The 12923-nt window shown below is 41.3% G+C and overlaps 1 protein-coding gene across 1 annotated transcript in view; it reads left to right on the top strand.

Moving 5' to 3' along the window:
- Nucleotides 1-12923, top strand: part of RPS6KA2 (ribosomal protein S6 kinase A2) — a 156516-nt gene that overhangs the window by 73606 nt on the left and 69987 nt on the right. The window lies entirely within an intron of this gene.

The following is a 12923-nucleotide window of genomic DNA, read 5'->3' as shown; positions in this document are numbered from 1 at the left end:
CCCTTGACTTCTAATCCTTGAGCAGTTCCATGGGCTTTAGCAGCATCTGAATGTTGCATTATTCAGGTTTTCCTGTGATGACTCTCGAGAGAGCACAAAGGTGATTGAAATCTGAAGTCAAAGAAAGCGCTGAAAAAACCTGCTGAATTCTTTGGCAGAAAATATATGTTCTTTACCTGTGATCAAATTATACAAGCTTGTTCTAAGTGTTTGTTAAGTCGCTCTTCTGTCAGTAAAATACATAAAGAGTGACTTTTTAAAATATAAAAACCTCCAGCAGCTCATGCAGGTTGCATTTGAAATGCCCCCTGGCTATTCCAGGCACTAAAGGAATGGTAGCTGGGGTTTTTTTTTTGGGAATGAATAGTTCATCATACTCATGGCTGTTCTGATAGTAGAAAGCAATTTTTCAAATCATCTTATAATTTTCAGTCAATTTGCCATCTGCCTCTTTAAAGCTTCAATTGATCCTGTGTACTTGCCATGGTGAATAAGTAGCAATGGAGACACTTGAAACTGCAGCTCCTGTAGGTACCACTGTTAAAAGGTTTTCAGACCCAAAATCATCCTTCAAACTATGCATCGAAGACTTGATCAAGAGTTTCACTATGGCTTGCTTTCCCTTGGATTATTCTTTTTATCATATTCATTGCATTGTATATCTAATGACAGATATTTGCAGTTACTCCCAAATTGGTTATGGTTTTACAGAAAAGACCACATTTAACATTTTTTATTGTCGAGTAGAAGATTGATGTTAATTGCTTTTGCTTTAGATTTAGGAATGGAGAGACTACACGGACACTTGTTCCGAAGGAACAAGTGAAATGTTTATCCTGTTTGAAAATGTGATGCAATTCCATTTTGTCCATGGGAAAACTCCTTTTACCAGGAAAGGACTGAGAGGTACAATGGCCTTTGTGAGCCCTCACACCCCTCATCAACACTATCTGGAAAGCAGAGAGAGGAGAAAAAAAACACAGTTTAGTTTAATTGGAACAGCTCTATGAAGAATGACAGGAAGCTTCAGCTAAAACAATGAGTCCAAATTGAGACTGTCACTGCTGGTCATGTACAGTGCTCTGCCTGGGCTAAGAACGTGAGAGTGAGGACTAGCTGATCTTCAGGACAGTCACAGAGGCTCAGTCATTCTGCTCTGGAAACCTAGCTTGTGTCCTTGCCTGGATCTGTGCCAAGTAAGCCCACTGGTGTGGTACTCTGGGAGGGTACCCTGTGCCTTGCACTGCTACTGAGGCATCATCTGGAAGGCACCTGATGAAGTCCCATGGCCCACCTCTGACATAGGGGGGTACAGTGATGCTTTTGTGTCATTCTTCACAGAGTGAGGAGTGCCTAACTTGTTCTTAGACTGTCTCTATCACTCTGTTGTTACAAAATGCTTCCTAGCATCTGTCCAGTATCTGCCTGGCCACAGCTGATGCTGTTAATTCATCTCCTCTCCATCAACAACAGTTTCCTCTTTGCGGTTTTCTCCCACATCTTGAAGTTTGTTAGTTTAACTTCTGTCTTCTGTAGTCTGAGAATCTTTTATGTTCCTTTCCTTCTTCAGGGTTCATTTTTCCTAGATACTCATTTGTTCTAGTTTGAAAACAAACCAGTGGGAGGCACCAAGTCAGAATAACAATTTAATGGGGAAATTAAAGAAAAGGAAGAAAAAAAAAAAAAAGAAGAGAACACTGGTTCAAACTGACAGAGTCAAGATACAACCTGACTCCCTCTTGTAGCAGTCTGGTAGAATGGTGGCTGCAGTCCTCTGAAGCAGTGATCCTGTAGAAAAAGGGGCCGCTCTTCCTCAGGAGGTCCAGTGGTAGCTATGTAGCTCCTGTCCTCTGGAAATCCAGTGGGAAGGATTGTCTCTGGTGTTCAGCATCTCAGATTATATCCATGATGGGATGCTTGGTTCCTCCCTCTGGGTGGAGCATCTCACAATGGGATAATGAGTCATGAGGCCAAGTGTTGATTAGGCTCATTAACAGAAGATAGTCCAGAGGGAGTTATCTATGAGTCATGGGCAGGACAATGATGGGCAATTAACAGAAAGATAGTCTGGGGGGAGGAGGCAAGGAAACACTGCCCCACCTGATTTCAACAGCTCATGAGGGTGGTGATAGAATACACTGCAACCCAGGACATCATTTTAGAAGATGTAGTTATACACCAGGTAAGCGAGAGGTGACGTTATCTGCTCTGGCTGTATGTCCTACCTCTCAGGTCCCCTGTGAGTGCTTTGTTATGACAGAGTAGTAGAGCTACCCCTGCTCTACCACAAAGATTATTGAAAATTCAAGGGGTGTAATTGAACTGATAGAAATGTCTTGCTGCAAAGACAGCAGAGTGGTCATATTGTCGACATGTTGAACGTTTGTTCCTTTGGAAAATCCCATTCAGAGAAAGTTCCTTGAACAAGCCAGCCCTTGGGTAGATGGTTTTGTAAAATGGTGTGATTCTTGGGATGTCCTGTGCAAGGCCAGGAGTTGGTCTCGATGATCCTGATAGGTCCCTTCCAACTCAGCATATTCTATGAGTCCATGATTCTGTGAGGATTTCTGGAAGGTGGTTGCCTGCAGCTGTCAACCTCCACTGCCCCTCTCCCATGTGTTTAGTTTAAGAATTAAGCACATTATCAGTGGACAGGATGTACCCAGGCTAGTTGGGCTTTAACAGTGACAACAAAATACTGGTTACTGGTTTATCTTCCCTGCTGCCTTTTTTCTTCTGCCTCTCTGGCTGGTGTCTGATAAGCCAAATGGAAATCTTCATGTGAAGATCTACTTTTCTGATTTTTTTTTTGTCTTAGTCTTGAGGCTTGAAATTTTTTGTGTTTTGTTTGTCTTGCACTGTCTTGAAGGAGCTTTGTAGGCTTTGTGTTTGCTCTGAATGCTTCTAATTTTATGAAGCCCACTGCCAAAAGAGAGAAGCTGTTGCTGGCAACCCATCGAGTCAGCCGTGCAGCACATGAATGAACTCTGAAAGTCTTTTAATCCTGCCTGATGTCCAAGAGCTTGCTGTTGGTACCACAAGGCTGCGAATTACGGGAAGAAAAAAATTGGTCTTTTGGCAAATACAGGCTCAGATGCTTTTAGTCTTCATCTCCTTTGAATTATATCAGGTAGTCTGTTCTTTCATGAACAGGCTGTGTCTGGCATAGGAGCTGGTACCTCAGTTTAGGAATTACAAAACTTTGGCTGTGCTCACGTTTCCGCTGCCAGCCTGCTGCGTGAGCACAAACCAGCTACCCTTACTGCTGCTCCTCTGCTCAATCTCCATATCTGTAATGCCAACCTAATTATGCCTGCTCTTCAGCAGTGTTCACTGCCCTTTGGAGGAGTAATACTCAGATATTCATGGAGATGTTATTAACACCCCTCCCCAAGTAAGTGCAACCTACTGCATTATGGCATGTAATGGCTAAAGATTCCAAATGAAGAAATTGTTAGGAAATGTCTCTTCTGTATAATGCATTGATTATTTGAAATAATCAGAACTATAAATCAGTTCTGCTTTTGAATAAATTTATAGCAAATATAAATTTGTATTTATATAAAATATAAAATATATATATATTTATTTATATAAATTTATAGTGGAAAGCTAAACTGAAAATAAAATAGCTAAATATCCCTGGGATTTTTAACCTCCCTGATGGACTCTGCAAGTCTTTGGCTGTGGTACAAATCCATTATCTATATGACAAGCATTTGTTTGTTCTGTTCACTGAATAAGTTGGATCATTTGTAACATCCAGTATAATTGCCATTTAACCAAGTTCAGCTGCCTGCAACTGCAGTGCATTTATAGTTGGTTGGAAACCAAATTCGTAAGCATTCTCTGGGAGTTGCATCCAACTGCTTTTATTGGTTCCCATAACACAGCAGAAAAATCTTACTTCCTTTCAAGCATGAGGACAGATTAACAGTGAGGTCAACGCTGTCACTTGATGCCATTTTAATTCAGAGTGACAGCAGAGGATAGGGGTCAGTTGTACTGGTGATGGTTTTCCTCACAGCACTGCAGTTGGATTGCTTGTAAACCTTCACCAAACAGCTGGCTAGCAACTGCTGTTCACAACTGCTCTGGGAGGTGTGCTAGCACTTAGCTGGTCCTCTGTAAAAGTTAGATGGCACAACGTGTGAGACTACCATCTGGGATCTGTTGAAACAGAAGCAAAATTATTCTCTGTTTTCACACTCTTCCTGTCGGTCACACATGTCAGTTTCAGCTTCCTCGTGGCTGTGGCATTTGCTCCAAGATGGAGGTTTTGATGATGTTTGAAGAGAGACCAGCAGTCAGCATCAATGACAGCCTCTCCTTTCCATTTTCTCTACATTTTCTATCTGCATGTGATAGTAATTGAAACACTCAAAAGGTTTCCATGGCACAGTAATTTAACTGACATTTTCTCAGCAGCAGTAGATAATTCTTGTAAATATGGGCAAAGCCTGAGTTGATCAGACAATTGTACTATGTCCCTGGTCGTTGTTTGGGCTATGACATAGTTGCCTTTGAGTGGGAATTGTCTTCATCAACAGCATAAACTCAGAATAAACTTTTCTGCTGAAAGGGAGCCTACATTTCCTCTTTTTCTGTTTTGCTTGTCTCCTTCTATTTATATTCCCTTCTTTCATTTTATTTTGATAAATAAGTATTTGTCCTACATTTTGATATCCTTTAAATATTTATCTTCTATATAGGTTTTGTCAATGCTTATCTGTTCCAATTTGGTTTCATTGTGGATATAATAAGCTCTGCAATGTAAAATGTCAATGTCATACAGCTAGGTACTATCTTGACCTTTGTATATTATAATAAGAAAGAAATATTTTCAAGTGTACATTTAGAAGTATTGGTTTGTATTTTTGTTTTTACATGGTATTCCCTGCATTTGGGTTACCTTTACCACCTATTTCTGTCTCTTTAAAAATTTTCCTCATAAAGGGAAAAGAATGGGGTTGTTCCCCCTCTCTTGTTTTGTTGAGGAGACCAGCCAGTGGTCAACAGCTCCAGTGAGCCCCTAGGATGAGATTTCTGTGCAGAAGACAGTTTCTTAAGCAACAGATTTTGACCTTGGTACCAAGGAAAAAAGGACACACTTCCTAGACCATCCCACTAAATGCACAGCCTTCATTTAGTTGCCTTTCCAACCTACTGAAATCTGGACACCCTCTTGTCCAGAAACCCCACAGCTGAGTCCTCAGGTGAGATGATGCCCTGCAGATTCCCAAGGGCCACTTTCTAGGGCAGAGGAAAGCTACCATCCCCTGAGTCAGCAGGCCTGGTGTGTGTGGAGCCAAGGGAAAGGCAGTAGGAAAGGCAACGCCTCAGTGGAGGTCCAGCAAGAGAGAGGGCCACAAATCATGGGCAGCAATTGCTCCAGGTGTCATTTTGAGGGAAGGCCTGAGCTTAGTGGCGGATGGGAGACAGGGCCAGAACTAATCTTCTCTGCAACTTGAGGAAGCAGGTGATAGCTGTCTGCCAGTCTGTCCAGAACGTCCCACCTCCTCCCACCTCTTTCTGCTTGGGACTGCAGAGGGGGCAGCGAGGGAGTAGGGATACTCAGCTCCCATGTGGGCAGAGGGGGTGCTCGGTCAGCAGTAGAGCTGTTCAGCCCTGTAGCCGGTGCAAAGAGTGGAAGGAATTTTACATGTGTCTAAGTGTGAGACTGATGGAGCAAAAACAAGGTGCCCAAGATGTAAGACTTGACTGTGCTGGATGAGATTTGCCAATGTCATAGGACTCCTTACATGCATCTTCATTAGAAATATGTGAGAACCCTGCCATGCCGTTATCACAGATGTGTGTTTAATTTGCTATAGAGAGTTTACCATGTGAGAGGTTTTCGGAGAGCTTTTTCACAAGCAGCACAAAGCAAGCAAATTCCAAAGCAAAGTTTTGAGGAAGGACAGTTTGCACTGTGTGTGTGAGGAGTATGATTTGCTAGCAGGCACTGGAAGTACTGTCACAGGGCTGGTGGTCGCAGGGCTGGGTGGCCCCAGAGGGGCTGCATTACCCCTGTGCCTTACCCACAGCTTTCACCTGTGGGGTAATAGTCTTAGACATCAAAGTTTCTTGATAAGGCTGTCTGAGACTGCAGAATTAAAAGCACTGTGTGGAAACTAAACTGCTCATGGTTATTCTTCACAGGGTTTTCAAGTTCACTCCCAGTATGAATTTTTGGTTTCTGATACTTTTTTCACTTTGCTGGAATGTTCTGATATAATGCTATGGGCATTAATCCTGCTACAAATGCTGTGTTTCAGACAGCCGTCCAAACACTTGTGCATAATAATAAAATCTAGATTTTTATTTTTTAAGATGTCCTTCGTTGAGGTGGAGTCACTGCAGCAAAGTAGCACATAGTGAAAAATGCAGTCTCATTCCCCTGCAGTCAGGGCAGGCTGGTGTCTTACTAAATAGCTATTTAACTTTTTCTGTTCAGTTTTGTTTTAAAATGTGTCAGTAAGAAGGTTCCAATCCCAGCCCATTACTCTGCTCTGTAGGGGTTCATGTGATTACAGTTTGTCCAACGTAGCCTATATTTCCTCTTTGTCTGTTTCACTTACCTCCTCTATTTATATTAATTTCTTTCCTTTTATTTTGATAAATAAGTCTTCTTTTTCCTTCATGTTTATATCCTTTAAATATTTATCTGCTCTCCTCCTGTTTCCCTGTAGTCATTGCTTAGTACCGTTTATGTTTAGCTTTTGGCAGTTACTCAGTAACATAGGGAAAAAACCCAAGATTTCCTTTTTGGTTAGGTATTCTTTTAGATCTCAAGCAGCTACGTATATTTTCAGAACTGTATATAGGGACTGAGATGTAGATGGTGAGATCCTATTAATGTCAACAGCGGTTTTACTATTGACTGTTTTAGGGCCATGATTTCACCCAGAAATTCTCTGAACTTAGTCATATCTTCCACAACGCTCCCTATACGGTAGTGGAGTCCAGGCTGAAAACCAATTCACAATTATTTGAGGACTGTGTTTCTCTTCAAAGGAGAAAACAATAAATCAGCCTTTTTTTGTTGTTGTTGTTTTCCGTGTGACCAAGGCTTGCTGATTGCAAAGCTTTAATGAACGTCTTGATAACGATGAAAGACTGGGCTTTTTCTTATGCTCTGATTTAGGAAATGACCTTGCTTTGACTTCACACCCTGCTTGCTGATGGGACTGGAGGCTTCTTCAGTGACAGACAGCCGTCTCACAGATGCTTTTCACTTTTATGAGGCAAACACATCAGCAGAGCTATATTAAGTATGTCTGCATCACATGTCAGGTCCTGGGCAGAGCAGAAATTTGCTTTGTCTGAATGTTGACAATAAACACCACAATTTTACTGAACAATTTAAATTCTGAATTCCTGTCTGTTTTGTGTGCAGGTAGCATGGAGGGCTAGGTTACGGATAACCTGATAAACCTCATCCTATGTGGTTTACAAATAGAAACTGTCTCAGAGCTTTCTATCTCCTAAATGAAGTGTGTCCTCAGTGTTGGATAAGCGAGGATAAGCCACTATCCCAGCTTCCTCAGTGATGCCTTAAATATACTAGTTATTTGTTTCAGAAACCAAAATGTTTGCAATCCAGTATCTGAAACGCTCATCCAAAAAATGATGTTAGAACAAGTAAGTTTGTACTGGCTCTGTGTTTACCACATCCAAGCAGCCTAATGGAAGGAGTGTTTAGAGTGAGAAGTCGGCATAGTGAAGTTGTGGTCAGGACAGCTTAGGGAGAATGTTAACATTTGCCTCCTGTCCTTTGACCAAACCCATCCAAACCCTCCCATCTGAGAAGTGCACCTCTCACTGTCCAGCCACTGCCTCACGTTACCCATATCAGAACTAAGCTGGTAAACTCCAATTAGGACAATTGCAAAAACATTACCTCATAACTTTGTATGTTTACCCTAAACCTGGAAGATATAGGGGTTCTCTTCTAAAACTTCCTGGTGGGGTTTTTTATTATTCCATCTTCTGACTTTATGTTACAACTGATAAAGAAAAGATTGAATTTCTGATAAGAGTGTCTATCCACAGGAACAAGGCTGCTGAGGGAAATTTTGCTTGACAAAATATCAGTATTAAGGATTTCAGCAGAATTATTTGGTTTGATTGTGTACATTTGAAAAAATATTTTATAGTTGTACATTATAATTAGTGTTAAGAAAGAGGAGATTAAAAAAAAATAAAACCCTTAACAAAGAGTACTTTGATGCAGCCAAAACAATTTTTCTCAATTTAATTTTGGCAAAACTTGCTGAATTTAAGCTTTTTGTTCCAGTTTAGAGAAAAAAAAAACCCACCGCAAAAACATCTTTGAAAATATTCAAAATTACAAGTTTCAAACAGGTCTACAGAAAACATTTACTAGGATTACTTCAGCCTGTGACTAAAACTGCCCTGGTGGCAAATGACAGCATCCCAGAACATACATTCTACACAGAGAGGAAATACCACGTTTCCTCTCCTTCCAGGAATTCTCACTTAATATTTTATAAAAGATTATTGGTCTCATCCTTAAACATCTGAACTGGACCAGGCAGAAGGTTTCATACCATGCCATTAAGCAAAATAGTAGGGGCTCATGTAACAAAAGAGAAGGGACTTGGGTGGGCTTTAAATCACTCTCACACAGGGGCACTTTGCCCTGAGTTGGTGTGCCAAGAACTCCTTGGGAAGATCCTGCACCACCCTCACCCCCTTTCACCTCTGCCAGGCTTTGTAAGTGAATCAGTAATTGCTCAAAGATTGTGAAGGAGAGGAAATGCCCCTTTCAGTACAACTGGGTGTTTAGACCTGGTAAACAAAGGGAGCATTTTTTTTTTTTTTCCTGTAGAAGGCTGGCATAAGAGGGAATATCTTTGCATTTTCACCCCTGAGCCAGTGTTCACTCCGCATACTTTTCAAACATAAAAGCTGTATTTTTGCCTTTGATGATATGTTGCAGAAAGTATTTGTGATGAATACCAAAGCACAGACAGCTTTCACACTTCCAGAGTAAAGTGATGCATAAACTTTATTCAGCCCTCCCTGAAAAAGCCCCAAAACAGGTGTGTTTTCAGAGCAAAGAGCAGCAGTGGTTGATTAAACCATGCTGGGCTTCAAGCTTAAAAGGCAAGCAGTGAAACTCATTACCCTGAGAGTCCCAGCAGTTCCTGGATGTCTGGATCATCTCCATGTCAAGCAGGACAAGAAAAAAATAACTGCTTCATTGCTTCTGTTGGCTTAGCAACATCTCAATAGCAAAACACAAGGCAGACACTCATTTGATGCTGGAATGCTCCATGGATAGGAAATAGGAATCTTGGTGCTGCCTCTTTGCAGCTGCATGTGAGTTAGCCAGCACTGCAGCAGGGCAGGAGCTGCAAGGGAAAAAGAGTGTCCCAGGAGATACAAGAGAAGTTTGATGGAAAAAGTTCATCCCTCTTTAGACTGTGTTTAAGAGTAGGACTGAGGACTATATGTCCTGGTCATCTTTCCTTTATTGGTTTCTTGCAGGCTGGAACTAAATTTGAAATACCTGTTTTGTGTGGGGAGAAAAGGCCAACTGTCCCATAAATGTTTTAAACAAATTTTCTTTATTGCAAAACTATATGAAACCAGTTTCTTCCTTCAGGTCATCATAATTTCCAGAGCTACTGATGAATAGTGTTTACTGGGACCTCTGGATTCTAAGGCCAGCCCTCTTACTCATTTGTCATTTTGAAATTATGCCTATTCCTAGAGCATAGGTAATTACTGCCTGTCAGTAAGAATTAGTACTGAAAGTGTTGTTATTGCCTGCAGTAGTAGTAATAATAATAAAAAATAGTTACAACTCTGTTCAACTGAAGCAAATGGAATATAGGAGCATGTTGCACTCAAATTCAAGAAACAAATACTTTATTGATGATTTCACAGGATATCACATCCACTAAGGTAAATAAATTTAAATCAAACATATGCTTTACATAAAAACAAAAAAGTTCCAGGTGCAACTCTGCAGAGGTGTTGAAGACTTTCAGTTTTGCACAAGTTGTGAACAGATGTATTTCCAGCTGTAGGGTTTGGACTTTTAGAGGAAGTTCCCTTCCAGCAGATGGCCGCTTTTCTTTTCTCTTCATCAAGCTGTTTAATGACTCTGGTTTCAATGAATTTAGTTAGAACTGATTTATGCGATTGTGAGGGGTGTAGGTCTGACTTTGCTGGTGATGTACATCACCACAGGATTTGGCTTACTGGATGCCATTTCACATCCTCAGCTCACAGACCTCAGTGGGGAATGGTTTCACCTGGGAGCTATGCATAAGCACATCTGTGGATGTTCAGTTGGTCCAGTTCTACTTAAAAATACACAAAAATTGAAATTTCACCTCTGCATAAGGACATGAGATTTATGTGACCATCTGGCTGGTTTGTCAGTCAGTACTTCTCTAATGATGGGGTTGAACCCAGCAGCTAATTTCAGCCAAAAATCTAAAACACACTTAATCTCCTGCAGCATCTGTGGATTTTTTCAGTCAAGAAGAGAGATACGAATTGATGTCCCAGTGAGGAAACAGCAGGAGGTCACAGCTGCTGGAGGCTCCATCGGGTAGGGAGGAGGCAACTGTGCAGCACCCTCAGCTCACCAGGCTGTTCCCTACTGGGCAAGGGTATGAGGAAAACATGAGAAGAGCTCAGATTACTGCTCTGAGGATTTCTTTTCAGCTGAGTTCTTATGTCCTAGAAGCCATGTTTGCTCCTGACAAGTCCCATGTGATTTTTTTTTTTTTTAAATAACATCAGACTTCAGCACTCTGTTCTTTAATTCTCTCTGTTAGAAAATTGAGCAGAGGTAGTTCAGAGGGATATTGCAAGATTTAATTAACTTTTACAAACAGAGAGAATAATGAATAGGTGATAAAGACTATAAATGGAAGTTCAATACTAAAGTGTAGTATTGATTTAGAGACATCTGTCATTTCGAATCTCAACATCGGAGCATCAAGGCTACTTTAAAATACAAACAAGCAAAGGGAAGTCTTTGATTTCTTTAAAGCTAGATGTGTTGTTTCATGTAAAAAGGAAAAAAAAGGGAGGGGAGAGGGTTGGAGGTAAAATGACCTGCTTCAGACCCTGGGCTCCTAAAACCCAGTCTACATTCTTACTGATTTTTCAAAGTGCCTTTCTACAAAGAAGCGTCTCCTGCTCTGTAGGTCTGGATTTTTACCTTTGCTGCAGCAGTGTAGGGCTGAGTGGTAAAACTCTGGTATAATGGCTCTTTCTCCATCTCTAAAAGGTTCCATATTTCCGGCCACAGAGGATCTTTCTGTCAGAAGAATACCATTCACAACATTATATGCATTTCAAAAGAAAAGCACATGAAGTCCCCATGTGGCATTACTGGTATACGTCTACATTCAATGTGTCAACAGGACACTTTTCTGTTTTTTCTTTGTGTTGTAATAATGCTCCGCTGATGAAGGTGCAACATGAAAGGCTGCTCTTTAGAGGATTTGAGTTTAGTACTGTGTGGAACAAAACCACAGTAATGCAAATAGTACTTCCAAGCAGAACCATTGAAGTGAGACTATGATCACTTTTAGATAGCCTGTATTTCTCCATATCTCAGGTAATTAGGCACCCCACAAGTACTTTGCCTGTGGGGTCCTGGGCTGGCCCAGGCTGTATGAGGACAGCAGGGCCCAGACAGGGACAATCTGAGGTGCTGCTGAGCTGCTCCAGCTTCATGAGCCTGATTTCTGCTCCCAAAAGACAGGTTTTCAAAAAGGAAGTGTAGCCCCATAGTGCAGGTTATGAGTGGTTACAGGGCCATGACTGGAGAATGAGATGTGTTCTGTGGTGATATCACCTTATCTATAATTTTGGTGTGCCTCCTGTGTGCATGTGGGGAGAAGGGTGACTTGGCACCCTGGCAGGTCCACACCCTGGAACCCCCACAGCAGCAAGCAGGGCACAAGGCACGGGGCTTTGGCAAAGCACTGGGCTGCACAGCTGGGCCTTTCCTTGTTGAGAGGTTAAAATGATGGGTGGAGGAGGATGTGCTGCTGTTCTGACAGCCTCTTCTCACACCTGTGCAGTGCAAATGCAGGTAGGCGCTTTCTTTGGCTACCTAACCAGGCTTAATGGGAAATGTCCCATGTAGAGTGCCCAGCAATGCCCACATATCCAACAGGAATTCCCACCTGGGATCATCACTGATGGACAGCACACAAAACGGTCTGTCTTCACAGAGGTTAAGCATTTTGTGAGTGTATGATGCGTGATTTTTACTTGTGGGATAAGATTACAACTCCGCAATTCCCTTTGTTTTGAATTTATCTACAAGGTTGCTTAGGTTGAATGAGCTAGTAAAGCTTACGTCAGTACTGGCCTAAGTAAAGCATCAAAATAGCAAGAAATCCAAGTATGTCACCAGTGCTATTTAAGGTTTTCAGATCAGCTGCTTTGGACCTATTTCTGTGCATCAATTTTTGAAGTACAGCAATAGACGGAGGTTTTGTTATGATATGTTCCTTCCTTGGGTGCTGAGAGTACTCAGCTTCTGTGCAGCTCCACAACACATGCCTCCAATGACAGAATCTGACTGACATCTCAGGCTTTGCTACCTAAAATAGTTTCATAATATCTCTTGTAGATGCTTTTGTCTGAAAAGTGTATTGGCATTGTGAAAAGACAGAAGAAAATATCAATACTTTTAATAAAATAGTGATTGAGAAATGGATCTTTAGAATCAAAATTTGATTACATGGGGACTTGAATCCTCAGTGTCTGAATATTCTGCTGAATGGCTTTGGTATGAAATCTTCAGCACTAATTTTGTTTAGCTTGAACTCAGCTCACCTCTGAAATTATGATTTCCCTTTCTCTCTATTAATCTCAACCAAAAAAAGTATTTTTCTCACTGCTGTCACACAATAAAC

This window comes from Coloeus monedula, assembly GCF_965178545.1.
Source record: "Coloeus monedula genome assembly, chromosome: 2".
Lineage (NCBI taxonomy): Eukaryota > Metazoa > Chordata > Aves > Passeriformes > Corvidae > Coloeus > Coloeus monedula.
The sequence above is the reverse complement of the archived record's forward strand: the minus strand, read 5'-3'. Positions and strand labels throughout refer to the sequence as shown.